Genomic DNA, 16,647 nt, shown 5'->3' with positions numbered 1-16,647 from the left:
TAAAATATTCTTTAGTATACTTTTTATTTTTAGCATGCTTTTCAGGTTCTTCTTCAACCTCTTCTTTATCGGAAGCATCATTCTTATCATTATCTTTATCATGTTCATTACCACTTTCGGTTTCAGCATCGAAATAGAAATACTATTAGGATCATTAACGAGCGCGAGAGGATTCTACAACAGTTTTATGTTTCTTTTTCTTTTTCTTAGATGGAGCACTAGTTTCAGTTCATTGAGAATCTTGTTCAACTCTTTTGGGATGCCCTTCAGGATATAATGGATCCTGGGTAGACACACCGCCTCTAGTTGTGTAATATCCCAGGTAATGGGGTTACAAAAATAGAGGAATCGGATGTGTGCATTGCATTCATGCATAGAAAATCTGGGGAATTTTCGCGCTTTAAAGTAAAACAGTCACAGTGACTGAAGTTTCAGTTGACCTTGGTGGAATTGAAGTAGCTCATCAAGTCAAGCGCTACAAACCTCAATGTGACTTTGATAAAACCTTGTTTTGGGTAGAGATGATTTGATCTAAGGGGTTAGATCAAATGGAATTAATATTCAACACAACAACACTTTACTCAATGATCAATTGCTTGATCTTATAAAAGATTATAATAAGGTAATCCTTTTCATAGCATATGAACACCAACTCAATTACAAACCAAGTTACAATAAAATGGAGAAACCATTCTTGACTATCTTCTCCATGTCTTAAAACTAATCCATGATCCTACCATGAAACCTCATGGTATTCATTCTATTTCAATCTTGGAAACATGACAAGGAGTTCCACTCAAGAAATATAATTCTTCTCTATTCCAAATAGTTATACATCAAACCTAGAGAGGTGAGAGTTCTATTATAATTATTAAAGAAGCCATAACAAAACTTGAGTTAAACCTTGGATATACATCCAAGTATTCAAATCATCATCTTCAAGACAACCCTAGAGAGAGATAACCATTAATGTTAAACATAGATCTTGATGATCACATCAACCTCTATGGAGCCTAATATTAGGTTAGCATTGAAGTCCTTCCCAAATGAGAGAGACCATCCATACTAATCCTAGTTCTATCTACTCAAATATCCAAATGGTTAAACCATCAGTTCTTGAGGGAACTTTAAGTAAATATCTCAGGCGTTTCCCTGGGATATAAAACTATTGAGACAACCATGACCATCCTAGAAAGTAAAATAGAAGTGATATATCCTAGTTGATCAAGACAATGCTTGATCATGGAAGTGAGAACCCATTCCATTAGAGATAATGTAGGAAGCCAAACCTTGATCATTATAAATTGAGTGATGATCATAAACCCTAAGAACTTGAGGTAAGGATATCAAGCACAAGTGGATCATGTCTAACCATGATCATGCTCTTGAAGTATGTGAGGATAAGTTAAACCCTAATAGGATAAGCAGATATCATTAGCCACATGAAATTATAAGGAGATCAATAATAAACAACCCTAGGCTTAGACCCCAACCTTAACTTCTGAACCACTTGGTGATCACAGGTATAATTCTACCACATTTACATTCCACCTATTCTTCACTTAAGAACCTAAGAAAATCTTAGAGTAAAATTCCATATTTAATATGGTGAGGAACCATCCATCCATAAGACCAAAGTTAACTATAAAAAGAACTATAACCATTATAGTTACTTTACTGATTAATTGAGGATAATAATAGAAGTTAATTGGTAGAAGGTAAAACCAATTCCCAAATCCTTAGAAAATTAGAGAAGCACATGAAATATTAAGCAAGTAACCAACTTATCATGGTTAGGGGAGATTAAACCCTAGCACATGCAATATGGTGTCATCTCATCTCTAAAACCTAGAATTAAATCTCAACCCTAGTTTATGTATCATTGTGGTGATCATAATATAAACCAGGCCATAATGGTGATTCAAACCAATTGCCATTAGGTGAATATGATTAAAACCCTATGATTGCCATTAGTTAAATTCTATGTTTCACTAATTAAACCTCAGAAACATCTAATGCTAAGCTCCATAATTAAAAGCCCATGTGTGGTGAATAACCACTCATGTAAACCATTTGACTTAATAACCAAGAACCAACTATGAGGAGAGTAATATCTACTCTAAGTACTTCAAGGTGCTATTTAAATATAATCCTAGTGCTACCTTTGAAACATGGTTATAATAAAGACTACAAAACCTTACCAAGCAAGTGCTCACATAAAATCATGTGCAATTGACCAATTCCTCCAATATGAAATCAAGTCCTAATAATAACTTCCAAAACAATTGGAAGAGGAATAACCAACTCTAATTATTCAACAGGGAGTTATATCATAAATGAGAAAGGAAATGAACATTAATACCTAAAATTCTTGCCTAATTAAAAATTGTAGCAAGGCTCACATATATGATTGTTCAACAACAATGGAGTAATACATATATCCTTTTAATGGTCCCAATGAAATTCATATACTCAGAATACCTGCATGGTACTACATGAGTTAAATTTGAATTAAAACAGAATTATAAAACATAATTAAATGAAATAGAAAACAGAAAAGAGAAAATAGAAAAAGACATACCTGGACCTTACATGGCACGCAGCCCAGCAGCAGCCTACATCCTGGCCCAAGCCGGAGCCCAAAACCAGCCCAACACCACGGCCCAGACCAGCCCACTTACCCCTTCGCCAGAAATATCAGAGGAGAGGGTCGTCCTCACCCTCTTCCTCCGCATGGTCGACAGCACGAAGTCGTGCTCGGCTTCGTCGCGTCGCTGGCAGCCTCTCCTCGCCCGAATTCGTGACGAGGCACATCACACCGCCGTATTTAAGCCCCACGATGAGCCCTGGCCTCGATTTCTTCTTCCTCCGCTCGAATTCATCCCAGACTGAAAACCTAGCTCGCCGGCCACCATTACCGCCGACGACTGGAGCCTTCCCAAGCATCGCCGTGGTCACTGATGTCTACGGGTGCTTCTATTCTTGTAGACAGTGTTGGGCCTCCAAGAGCAGAGGTTTGTAGAACAGCAGCAAGTTTCCCTTAAGTGGATCACCCAAGGTTTATCGAACTCGGGGAGGAAGAGGTCAAAGATATCCCTCTCATGCAACCCTGCAACCACAAAGCAAGAAGTCTCTTGTGTCCCCAACACACCTAATAGGTGCACTAGTTCGGCGAAGAGATAGTGAAATACAGGTGGTATAAATATGTATGAGCAGTGGCAACGGCACCGTAAAAGTGCTTTGCCCAGGACGAGTAAACAAGCGGTAGTAACGCAGCGAGTAGTAACGCGATAGAAACGAGTAAACAAGCAGCGATAGCAGTATTTAGGAACAAGGCCTAGGGTTTACACTTTCACTAGTGGACACTCTCAACATTGATCACATAACAGAATAGATAAATGCATACTCTACACCCTCTTGTTGGATGATGAACACATTGCGTAGGATTACACGAACCCTCAATGCCGGAGTTAACAAGCTCCACAATTCAATGTTCATATTTAAATAACCTTAGAGTGCATGAAAGATCAACACGACTAAACCAAGTACTAACATAGCATGCACACTGTCACCTTCACACCATGTAGGAGGAATATATCACATCAATACCATCATAGCAATAGTTAACTTCATAATCTACAAGAGATCATAATCATAGCCTACGCCAAGTACTAACACGGATGCACACACTGTCACCATTACACCGTGCGGGAGGAATAAAACTACTTTAATAACATCACTAGAGTAGCACATAGATAAATTGTGATACAAAACACATTGCAATCATAAAGAGATATAAATAAGCACTTCACTATGCCATTCATAATAGTGAATAAGTATTCGTGAAATATAGCCTAAGAGACCCACACGGTGCACACACTCGTCACCTTTACACACGTGGGACAAGGAGTCTCCGGAGATCACATAAGTAAAACCCACTTGACTAGCATAATGACATCTAGATTACAAGCATCATCATATGAATCTCAATCATGTAAGGCAGCTCATGAGATTATTGTATTGCAGCACATAGGAGAGAGATTAACCACATATCTACCGGTACAGCCCCGAGCCTCGATGGAGAACTACTCCCTCCTCATGGGAGACAGCAGCGTTGATGAAGATGGCGGTGGTGTCGATGGAGGAGCCTTCCGGGGGACTTCCCCGTCCGGCGGCGTGCCGGAACAGAGACTCCTGTCCCCCAGATCTTGGCTTCGCGATGGCGGCGGCTCTGGAAGGTTTCTCGTACCGTGGCTTTTTCGTCTCGAGGTTTTAGGTCTGGGACCTTTATATAGGCGAAGAGGCGGAGTCGGAGGGGCGACGAGGCGGTGACACCATAGGGGGGCGCGGCCCAGGCCCTGGCCGCGCCACCCTGTCGTCTGGGGCCCACAGGGCCCTCCTCTGGCGGCTCTCGTGTGTTCTGGATGCTTCCGGGCAAAATAGGAACCTGGGCGTTGATTTCGTCCGATTCCGAGAATATTTCGTTACTAGGATTTCGAAACCAAAAACAGCGAAAACGAGAACCGGCACTTCGGCATCTTGTTAATAGGTTAGTTCCAGAAAATGCACAAATATGACATAAAGTGTGCATAAAACATGTAGATATCATCAATAATGTGGCATGGAACATAAGAAATTATCGATACGTCGGAGACGTATCAGCATCCCCAAGCTTAGTTCTCCTCGTCCCGAGCAGGTAAAACGATAACAAAGATAATTTCTGACGTGACATGCCATCATAACCTTGATCATACTATTTGTAGACATATGTAATGAATGCAGCGATCAAAACAATGGTAATGACATGAGTAAACAAATGAATCATAAAGCAAAGACTTTTCATGAATAGTACTTTCAAGACAAGCATCAATAAGTCTTGCATAAGAGTTAACTCATAAAGCAATAATTTTAAAGTAAAGACATTGAAGCAGCACAATGGAAGATTAAGTTTCAGCGGTTGCTTTCAACTTGTAACATGTATATCTCATGGATAATTGTCAATGCAAAGCAATATAACAAGTGCAATAAGCAAGTATGTAAGAATCAATGCACAGTTCACACAAGTGTTTGCTTCTTGGGATGGAGAGAAATAGGTGAACTGACTCAACATAAAAGTAAAAGAAAGGTCCTTCAAAGAGGAAAGCATCGATTGCTATATTTGTGCTAGAGCTTTGGTTTTTGAAAACATAAAGAGAGCATAAAAGTAAAGTTTTGAGAGGTGTTTGTTGTTGTCAACGAATGGTAGTGGGCACTCTAACCCCTTTCCGGACAAACCTTCAAAGAGCGGCTCCCATTTTATTTTATTTTTGGGTGGCACTCCTTCCAACCTTTCTTTCACAAACCATGGCTAACCGAATCCTCGGGTGCCTGCCAACAATCTCATACCATGAAGGAGTGCCTTTTTATTTTAGTTTTATTTTGATGACACTCCTCCCCACCTTTGCTTTATCAAGCCATGGCTAACCGAATCCTTCGGGTGCCGTCCAACAATCACATACCATGGAGGAGTGTCTATTTAGGTTAATTAATTTGGGACTGGGAATCCCATTGCCAGCTCTTTTTGCAAAATTATTGGATAAGCGGATGAAGCCACTAGTCCATTGGTGAAAGTTGCCCAACAAGAATGAAAGATAAACACCACATACTTCCTCATGAGCTATAAAACATTGACACAAATCAGAGGTGATAAATTTTGAATTATTTAAAGGTAGCACTCAAGCAATTTACTTTGGAATGGCGGAGAAATACCATGTAGTAGGTAGGTATGGTGGACACAAATGGCATAGTGGTTGACTCAAGGATTTTGGATGCATGAGAAGTATTCCCTCTCGATACAAGGTTTAGGCTAGCAAGGTTATTTGAAACAAACACAAGGATGAACTGGTGCAGCAAAACTCACATAAAAGACATGTTGTAAACATTATAAGACTCTACACCGTCTTCCTTGTTGTTCAAAACTCAATACTAGAAATTATCTAGACTTTAGAGAGACCAAATATGCAAACCAAATTTAGCAAGCTTTAGGTGTTTCTTCATTAATAGGTGCAAAGTATATGATGCAAGAGCTTAAACATCAGCACAACAATTGCCAAGTATCACATTATCCAAGACATTATAGCAATTTACTACATGTAGCATTTTCCGTTTCCAACCATATAACAATTTAACGAAGAAGAAACTTCGCCATGAATACTATGAGTAAAGCCTAAGGACATACTTGTCCATATGCTACAGCGGAGCGTGTCTCTCTCCCATACAAGCATTTATTCAGAGAATGAAAATAACAAACGAAAATAAAAGCACACAGACGCTCCAAGTAAAGCACATAAGATGTGACCGAATAAAAATATAGTTTCAAGAGAAGAAACCTGATAAGTTGTCGATGAAGAAGGGGATGCCTTGGGCATCCCCAAGCTTAGACGCTTGAGTCTTCTTAAAATATGCAGGGGTGAACCACCGGGGCATCCCCAAGCTTATAGCTTTCACTCTCCTTGATCATAGTATATCATCCTCCTCTCTTGACCCTTGAAAACTTCCTTCACACCAAACTCGAAACAACTCATTAGAGGGTTAGTGGACAATAAAAATTAACATGTTCGGAGGTGACACAATCATTCTTAACACTTCTGGACATTTCATAAAGCTACTTGGACATTAATGGATCAAAGAAATTCATCCAACATAGCAAAAGAGGCAATGCGAAATAAAAGGAAGAATCTGTCAAAACAGAACGATCCGTAAAGATGGATTTTATTGAGGCACCGGACTTGCTCAAATGAAAATGCCCAAATTGAATGAAAGTTGCGTACATATCGAGGATTACTCACGTACATTGGCATAATTTTCTCGAGTTACATACGGAGAATTAGACCCAGATTCGTGACAGACAAAGAAATCGTTTCTACGCGAGTAATCCAAATCTAGTATTCACTTTACTATCAAAGACTTTACTTGGCACAACAAAACACAAAACTAAGATAAGGAGAGGTTGCTACAGTAGTAAGCAACTTCCAAGACACAAATATAAAACAAAGTACTGTAGCAGAATAACACATGGGTTATCTCCCAAGAAGTTCTTTCTTTATAGCCGTTAAGATGGGCTCAGCAGTTTTAATGATGCACTCGCAAGAAATAGTAGTTGAAGCAAAAGAGAGCATCAAGAGGAAAATTCAAAACAAATTTAAGTCTAACATGCTTCCTATGCATAGGAATCTTGTAAATAAACAAATCCATGAAGCATAATGCAACAAGCATAGAAAGATAAAACAAGTGCAGCTTCAAAAATTTCAGCACATAGAGAGGCATTTTAGTAACATGAAAATTTCTACAACCATATTTTCCTCTCTCATAATAACTTTCAGTAGAAACATAAGCAAACTCAACAATATAACTATCACATAAAGCATTCTTATCATGAGTCTCATGCATAAAATTAGTACTACTCCCAACATAAGCATAGTTATTCTTATTAATTGTAGTAGGAGCAAATTCAACAAAGTAGCTATCATTATTATTCTCATCAAGTGTAGGAGGCATAGTATAATCACAATAAAATTTACTCTCCATAGTAGGCGGCACCAAAAGACCACTATCATTATAATCATCATATATGGGAGGCAAAGTATCATCAAAGTAAATTTTCTCCTCAATGCTTGGGGGACTAAAAAGATCATGAAAACCAGCTTCCCCAAGCTTAGAACTTTCTATATCATTATCAACAATGGTGTTCAAAGCGTTCATACTAATATTACTACCAACGATGCAAATAAGATTTCATAGGTTTTTTAATTTTCGCATCAAACAATCCATGTTTTAAATCAGGAAATAGAATAAGAAGCTCATTCTTGTCCATTATGCCAAACTAGTGTAAACAAGAAACAAAAAGATGCAATTGCAGGATCTAAAGGAAATAGCTTCGAGTACTTACAACGGCGAAAATAGCTTAGTAGCCGATATCCGGAGTGTGAGTATCTTTTACCTTTCCTCCCCGGCAACGGCGCCAGAAAATAGCTTGATGTCTACGGGTGCTTCTATTCTTGTAGACAGTGTTGGGCCTCCAAGAGCAGAGGTTTGTAGAACAGCGACAGAAGTTTCCCTTAAGTGGATCATCCAAGGTTTATCGAACTCAGGGAGGAAGAGGTCAAAGATATCCCTCTCATGCAACCCTGCAACCACAAAGCAAGAAGTCTCTTGTGTCCCCAACACACCTAATAGGTGTAACGGCCCAGGGTAGCTCTCCTATTAGATTTGTTTGCTCCTTTTTCTTTTATGCATCATCATGGCATATGCATCATATCATCCATGGTTTACTAAATAAAATTATTTTATAAATCTAAACTATTTTGTTTTCTCTCCCTCCACCTCTGCAATTCAAAATCCAAATTTGCTTGGACTATTTTAAACCAGTTTACAAAACAGTTTTGAAAAGAAAAGAGAAAGAGTTTTCAAATAAAAAAAAACCCCTATCCTACCCGGGCCTCCCTCCTCTCTCTCTTTCTGGCCTGCTCCCCCTCACCCCGGTGGCCCACCATCTTTCTTCCAGCAGCCCACCAGTCATGGCCCATACCCCTTCGGAGAAAAGATATCCTGCTCGCTGTCGTCTTCCTGGTGCACGAGAGCAGCGTGATGCTGTGGTCCTCATCCTCCTCCAACCACTCCGCTTTTCCCCTCCTTTAATCCCCACCGAGGCTGCACCCTAGAAACCCTAGCGCCATCTTCTCCTCCTCCTCTGGCCGCCGCCACGCTCTCCTTTCTCCCCATCAATTTTCTTTTCTTCTCTGTGAGCTCACGAAGGAGCACTGCCACCACCGTCCTCACCATGGGGTCGCTGCTGCAGACCGTCCCTGGTCGACCCGCGACCACCAGTAGAACCGCCTCGATCTCCTCCATCTCCTGCTGCAAGGAATCGAACCGAAACCTCTCCAATCGCCCGCAAAATCGCCGATTCCACCTCCGGCCCGCCGGCGAATTCCTTTGTTTCCGACCGTTTCAGTCAGTCTCTGGCCTCCCCGACAGCTCCGAGACCTTCCTGGTGAGATTCTACGCGTCCTAGACCTCTCGCCCTTTCGTTTTCCGTTCTCTGATGTTCTTTTGGCGTTGATTGGCCATCGCTGCCGCAGGTGCTCGTCACCGGCAGCACTCCGTCCAGTTGTCGGTGCTTCCTCCGCCCGTTTCTGGTTCCCCACGTCTAGGCGCACCTCCGGCGACACCTCCCTCGACCTTGTTTGTTCGTGGACGTCGAATCCATCCCCGACCTGAGCTTCCCCGTCATGGCGTAGGGAGAAGTCCGTCTGGTTCTTTTATTTATTCTTGTTGCTGCGCGTCAATTCCGTGTACACGATCTAATCTGGAACCATCTGGTCCGACCTTGCAGATACTATCCAGCGGCCCAAGTTCGAATCCCATCTGCTCCTTTTTGGTTTTCAGCTGTATGCGCGTCAGCCCACCGGACTGAGATCCATTTCAAAGAATCCGGCGCATCAAACCTATCACGCTACAATTTGTAGCCCATCTGGTTCGGCCCTTGCTCCCTCATGCGCGAGATCCAGGGTTCAAAGCCCACCGGATGCATAAGTCTCAACCTTTTTATTTTTATTTTGAAAACAAATTGATAAAATCATATCTTGCAAACGGTAACTCGAAATAAAACGTATTTTATATGAATATTGATCAGAAAAATGTGAAGAACATTAATATGCCATCCATTCATCTATTTGCATCTCGCATCATGTCGCGCCGTGATAGTTTATGAATTTCACCTCACATATATGCGGAGTATTTCGGATTCCGAATATGGTTTTCCCCGCTCCGTTTAATATTGAAGTAGCTCACCCTGCCATGTTATGCCATGCTAATCAACACTTAAATTTGCCGATAGAAATGCAACTCCAACCTAATTTGATTGTCCGGGGTTCCGATTCCGATTAATATGAATATAAGTTGCATTGCACCATCGCTGCCATGTCATGCATATCATCTTGATCATGCTGGATCTTCTTTATCCGTAGTAGTAAGACTTGCATCCGTTGTTTGTTCCAGCATTTGCTTCTTCCCGGATAGGATCGCGAAGTGGTGTGGTGAGATTCGACAAGTCCTCCGAATGTCCCTCGGCAAGCTTTAACAGGCAAGCATTTTCCCTTATACTCCTGCCCCTGCAGAAGTCGCTCACCTATTTTATTTTGCCTTCTCCCTCATGCTAGCTTTAAGTTGCGTTCTTGTCACGTGTTCCTTCCACTTGTTCCTAAAGCAGCCTATATTGCCTCCACCAACCTCCTACAACTATTGTTTGGTTATCGGGTCTGCCTTGCGAGTCGTAGTGCATGCTAGTGCTGTTTATATCTTGTTACTGTTATGCTATCTTATCGGGTTATCTGTTGGGAATCATGACACATGCTACATGGTTATATCTGTTGAAAGTATCATGGTTACTTGTTAATAGTTGTTAGCGGAGCCATCGGTGGGTCAGTTGCTCGTTTTATGACGGCTCACTTGTGTTTCCATGAAACCTAGGACCCCGAGTTCTTGTTATCTGTTCCGAGACTGAGCGCTCTAACCACACGTGGGTATGTTTCTGGGTCTCCTCGACCACTCGCCGGAATCTACAGACTTTGTCCAGTGGCCACAACTAGTTTGCAATGTTTTACCATTTGTTGTTTGCGTGCATGCCGACTCGTTACTTATTTACTTTGGGAAGCCCGGTGAGCCTTGTATCCCTTGTTTACGGTATGCACGTATAGGTTTGCGGCCCGAGCGTTTATCGCATCGTCGAAGCGGGTCATTTGCCCCCGAGTGTATTTTGACCCTCGGAAGCCGTGCACGCAATAGCTAGGTCCGTTTCGAGATACGGCCGGACTTCGATTCGGGTTCAACTTGGTTAGGTGGCTTCCTGGATATTGTTGTCGTGAAGGAGAGTGCGAGCCAGTGATATCCACCTGTCGTAAGTGGGTCGACCGGTGCGTGTGGGTACATTTGGGCAACCCCTGCAGGGTGTACATCTTATCGATAAGCCGCGTCCGCGGTTATGGACGACTTGGAGCTGTATGACTCGACCATAGACAACTTACACCTGTTGTTTCAACACTAATAACTTGCGTAGTAAGTTAGTACAACTTCAATAATAAATGGTTAAAACTTGTCAACTGTGTGAGTGCCTTTGTAAGTACCTCCTTGCGAGGGGGGAACGCATCGGCTGTGTTATGTTTGCAGAGTATAGAACTGTTAGTTTATGCGCTCTCTCACCTTCTCTGATAGACGACTGTTGTAGAGTGTCTCTATAGGTTTTTAGTGCTTGCGCGCTGCCGCTTAACCCCACCATATTGCCTATGACGTTCCTCTTGCGTCCTCTAAGTCCCCTGCGTGCCTCAAGTACAAAGGACGACTGGTTGACGAATGCTTATACGTCTTGAAGTCTTGTTAAGTACGAACCCGTACTTATTGCTGCTTCTACGGGACATAACCGAGGAGGTATGAAGATCGGTACGATGAAGAACGACGCTAGCAAGGTTACCCCTCCGGCTTGGCCTAGGCAGGGTTATGGACGCCACTGGTTATCTTCAGGACTCTTAGTCCAAATTTGTATCTTGTCCGTACTCGGATATATTTGATCTTCTGTATGATTTGGATCTTTGTATTGTATATTTGTATCTTGACTCGTTGGAGTCGTTGTAGTTGTAATATATATGTTTCTTGTGGGCTCTATTGTAATCTTGTTGTAATGTTACCGCTCGTGATTGATTCCACCCGCATCGCGTGCATGCTTCGGCGTGTACGAGGCGCTTGGTGGTGCGTCTCCTAAAATCGATATCGTGCGGATTTCGGCGGATTCGCTGGGATCCTCATGGTACCGATTTTGGGGCGTCACAAGTTGGTATCAGAGCATCAGGTTGACGGTACCCCACTAGTCCAGCCTGTAGGATAACCTTGCCAACGGTCGTTGAGTTTAGAGTGTGAAAACCAATATTCTAAAAATTCGTTGGATAGATCTGATTAGCTCTATTTTTCTCCTTACCTATATTCTTTCTCCTCTTACCTTTCCGAGTTTTGAGTCTTCTCTCTTACCTGAGTTTTTCCGAGTCTTAGGTTCCGACGTGGGTTGGATGATCTTTGCCCCTCACCCGTTAGGTCCGATCTTCGGAGGATCCCGACGGAAGCGCATCATCAACAGCGGAACAACAACCCTTGTTAGTGGTGTCGAGAAGATCAACACTTCGCCAGAAGAAGGTTCCACCTCAATGTCGGGTATTTGTCAACATGGTACAAGAAGATCCGATAGTTTAACCAACTCCCCCTTAGGTTGACGTGGGATCTCGGGGCGCGATCCCTTGTTAGTGGTGTCGATTGTAACGGCCCAGGGTAGCTCCCCTATTAGATTTGTTTGCTCCTTTTTCTTTTATGCATCATCATGGCATATGCATCATATCATCCATGGTTTACTAAATAAAATTATTTTATAAATCTAAACTATTTTGTTTTCTCTCCCTCCACCTCTGCAATTCAAAATCCAAATTTGCTTGGACTATTTTAAACCAGTTTACAAAACAGTTTTGAAAAGAAAAGAGAAAGAGTTTTCAAATAAAAAAAAACCCCTATCCTACCCGGGCCTCCCTCCTCTCTCTCTTTTCTGGCCTGCTCCCCCTCACCCCGGTGGCCCACCATCTTTCTTCCAGCAGCCCACCAGTCATGGCCCATACCCCTTCGGAGAAAAGATATCCTGCTCGCTGTCGTCTTCCTGGTGCACGAGAGCAGCGTGATGCTGTGGTCCTCATCCTCCTCCAACCACTCCGCTTTTCCCCTCCTTTAATCCCCACCGAGGCTGCACCCTAGAAACCCTAGCGCCATCTTCTCCTCCTCCTCTGGCCGCCGCCACGCTCTCCTTTCTCCCCATCAATTTTCTTTTCTTCTCTGTGAGCTCACGAAGGAGCACTGCCACCACCGTCCTCACCATGGGGTCGCTGCTGCAGACCGTCCCTGGTCGACCCGCGACCACCAGTAGAACCGCCTCGATCTCCTCCATCTCCTGCTGCAAGGAATCGAACCGAAACCTCTCCAATCGCCCGCAAAATCGCCGATTCCACCTCCGGCCCGCCGGCGAATTCCTTTGTTTCCGACCGTTTCAGTCAGTCTCTGGCCTCCCCGACAGCTCCGAGACCTTCCTGGTGAGATTCTACGCGTCCTAGACCTCTCGCCCTTTCGTTTTCCGTTCTCTGATGTTCTTTTGGCGTTGATTGGCCATCGCTGCCGCAGGTGCTCGTCACCGGCAGCACTCCGTCCAGTTGTCGGTGCTTCCTCCGCCCGTTTCTGGTTCCCCACGTCTAGGCGCACCTCCGGCGACACCTCCCTCGACCTTGTTTGTTCGTGGACGTCGAATCCATCCCCGACCTGAGCTTCCCCGTCATGGCGTAGGGAGAAGTCCGTCTGGTTCTTTTATTTATTCTTGTTGCTGCGCGTCAATTCCGTGTACACGATCTAATCTGGAACCATCTGGTCCGACCTTGCAGATACTATCCAGCGGCCCAAGTTCGAATCCCATCTGCTCCTTTTTGGTTTTCAGCTGTATGCGCGTCAGCCCACCGGACTGAGATCCATTTCAAAGAATCCGGCGCATCAAACCTATCACGCTACAATTTGTAGCCCATCTGGTTCGGCCCTTGCTCCCTCATGCGCGAGATCCAGGGTTCAAAGCCCACCGGATGCATAAGTCTCAACCTTTTTATTTTTATTTTGAAAACAAATTGATAAAATCATATCTTGCAAACGGTAACTCGAAATAAAACGTATTTTATATGAATATTGATCAGAAAAATGTGAAGAACATTAATATGCCATCCATTCATCTATTTGCATCTCGCATCATGTCGCGCCGTGATAGTTTATGAATTTCACCTCACATATATGCGGAGTATTTCGGATTCCGAATATGGTTTTCCCCGCTCGTTTAATATTGAAGTAGCTCACCCTGCCATGTTATGCCATGCTAATCAACACTTAAATTTGCCGATAGAAATGCAACTCCAACCTAATTTGATTGTCCGGGGTTCCGATTCGATTAATATGAATATAAGTTGCATTGCACCATCGTCGCCATGTCATGCATATCATCTTGATCATGCTGGATCTTCTTTATCCGTAGTAGTAAGACTTGCATCCGTTGTTTGTTCCAGCATTTGCTTCTTCCCGGATAGGATCGCGAAGTGGTGTGGTGAGATACGACAAGTCCTCCGAATGTCCCTCGGCAAGCTTTAACAGACAAGCATTTTCCCTTATACTCCTGCCCCTGCAGAAGTCGCTCACCTATTTTATTTTGCCTTCTCCCTCATGCTAGCTTTAAGTTGCGTTCTTGTCACGTGTTCCTTCCACTTGTTCCTAAAGCAGCCTATATTGCCTCCACCAACCTCCTACAACTATTGTTTGGTTATCGGGTCTGCCTTGCGAGTCGTAGTGCATGCTAGTGCTGTTTATATCTCGTTACTGTTATGCTATCTTATCGGGTTATCTGTTGGGAATCATGACACATGCTACATGGTTATATCTGTTGAAAGTATCATGGTTACTTGTTAATAGTTGTTAGCGGAGCCATCGGTGGGTCAGTTGCTCGTTTTATGACGGCTCACTTGTGTTTCCATGAAACCTAGGACCCCGAGTTCTTGTTATCTGTTCCGAGACTGAGCGCTCTAACCACACGTGGGTATGTTTCTGGGTCTCCCCTCGACCACCTGCCGGAATCTACAGCTTTGTCCGGTGGCCACAACTAGTTTGCAATGTTTTACCATTTGTTGTTTGCGTGCATGCCGACTGTTACTTATTTACTTTGGGAAGCCCGGTGAGCCTTGTATCCCTTGTTTCGGTATGCACGTATAGGTTTGCGGCCTGAGCGTTTATCGCATGCTGAAGCGGGTCATTTGCCCCTGAGTGTATTTTGACCCTCGGAAGCCGTGCACGCAATAGCTAGGTCCGTTTCGGAGATACGGCCGGACTTCGATTCGGGTTCAACTTGGTTAGGTGGCTTCCTGGATATTGTTGTCGTGAAGGAGAGTGCGAGCCGTGATATCCACCTGTCGTAAGTGGGTCGACCGGTGCGTGTGGGTACATTTGGGCAACCCCTGCAGGGTGTACATCTTATCGATAAGCCGCGTCCGCGGTTATGGACGACTTGGAGCTGTATGACTCGACCATAGACAACTTACACCTGTTGTTTCAACACTAATAACTTGCGTAGTAAGTTAGTACAACTTCAATAATAAATGGTTAAAACTTGTCAACCGTGTGAGTGCCTTTGTAAGTACCTCCTTGCGAGGGGGAACGCATCGGCCGTGTTATGTTTGCGAGTATAGAACTCGTTAGTTTATGCGCTCTCTCACCTTCTCCGATAGACGACCGTTGTAGAGTGTCTCTATAGGTTTTTAGTGCTTGCGCGTCGCCGCTTAACCCCACCATATTGCCTATGACGTTCCTCTTGCGTCCTCTAAGTCCCCTGCGTGCCTCAAGTACAAAGGACGACCGGTTGACGAATGCTTATACGTCTTGAAGTCTTGTTAAGTACGAACCCGTACTTATTGCCGCTTCTACGGGACATAACCTGAGGCGGTATGAAGATCGGTACGATGAAGAACGACGCTAGCAAGGTTACCCTTCCGGCTTGGCTCGGCGGTGGTTATGGACGCCACTTGGTTATCTTCGGGACTCTTAGTCCAAATTTGTATCTTGTCCGTACTCGGATGTATTTGATCTTCCGTATGATTTGGATCTTTGTATTGTATATTTGTATCTTGACTCGTTGGAGTTGTTGTTGTTGTAATATATATGTTTCTTGTGGGCTCTATTGTAATCTCGTTGTAATGTTACCGCTCGTGATTGATTCCACCCGCATCGCGTGCATGCTTCGGCGTGTACGAGGCGCTTGGTGGTGCGTCTCCTAAAATCGATATCGTGCGGATTTCGGCGGATTCGCTGGGATCCTCATGGTACCGATTTTGGGGCGTCACAATAGGTGCACTAGTTCGGCGAAGAGATAGTGAAATACAGGTGGTATAAATATGTATGAGCAGTGGCAACGGCACCAGAAAAGTGCTTTGCCCAGGACAGTAAACAAGCAGTAGTAACGCAGCGAGATAGTAACGCAAAGAAACAAGAAACAAGCAGCGATAGCGATATTTAGGAACAAGGCCTAGGGATTACACTTTCACTAGTGGACACTCTCAACATTGATCACATAACAGAATAGATAAATGCATACTCTACACCCTCTTGTTGGATGATGAACACATTGCATAGGATTACACGAACCCTCAATGCCGGAGTTAACAAGCTCCACAATTCAATGTTTATATTTAAATAACCTTAGAGTGCATGAAAGATCAACACGACTAAACCAAGTACTAACATAGCATGCACACTTCGTCACCTTCACACCATGTAGGAGGAATAGATCACATCAATACCATCATAGCAATAGTTAACTTCATAATCTACAAGAGATCATAATCATAGCCTACGCCAAGTACTAACACGGATGCACACACTGTCACCATTACACCGTGCGGGAGGAATAAAACTACTTTAATAACATCACTAGAGTAGCACATAGATAAATTGTGATACAAAACACATTGCAATCATAAAGAGATATAAATAAGCACTTCACTATGCCAT

The 16,647-nt window shown here is 43.3% G+C and overlaps 2 long non-coding RNA genes across 2 annotated transcripts; both read left to right on the top strand.

Annotated features, from left to right (window-relative positions):
* The first annotated feature begins 8,564 nt into the window (after nucleotides 1-8,564).
* LOC124651282 lies at nucleotides 8,565-10,088 on the top strand. Its single transcript, XR_006987341.1, has 4 exons — nucleotides 8,565-9,031; nucleotides 9,120-9,284; nucleotides 9,374-9,514; nucleotides 10,039-10,088. It is a non-coding gene; the product is annotated as an uncharacterized LOC124651282 (long non-coding RNA).
* Nucleotides 10,089-12,540: 2,452 nt separating this feature from the next.
* On the top strand, nucleotides 12,541-14,208 carry LOC124651196. The gene is made up of 4 exons (XR_006987309.1): nucleotides 12,541-13,154; nucleotides 13,243-13,407; nucleotides 13,497-13,637; nucleotides 14,160-14,208. It is a non-coding gene; the product is annotated as an uncharacterized LOC124651196 (long non-coding RNA).
* The last annotated feature ends 2,439 nt before the right edge of the window (nucleotides 14,209-16,647 follow it).

Source organism: Lolium rigidum, chromosome 5 (assembly GCF_022539505.1).
Source record: "Lolium rigidum isolate FL_2022 chromosome 5, APGP_CSIRO_Lrig_0.1, whole genome shotgun sequence".
In the NCBI taxonomy this organism is placed as follows: Eukaryota; Viridiplantae; Streptophyta; class Magnoliopsida; order Poales; family Poaceae; genus Lolium; species Lolium rigidum.
The sequence above is the reverse complement of the archived record's forward strand: the minus strand, read 5'-3'. Positions and strand labels throughout refer to the sequence as shown.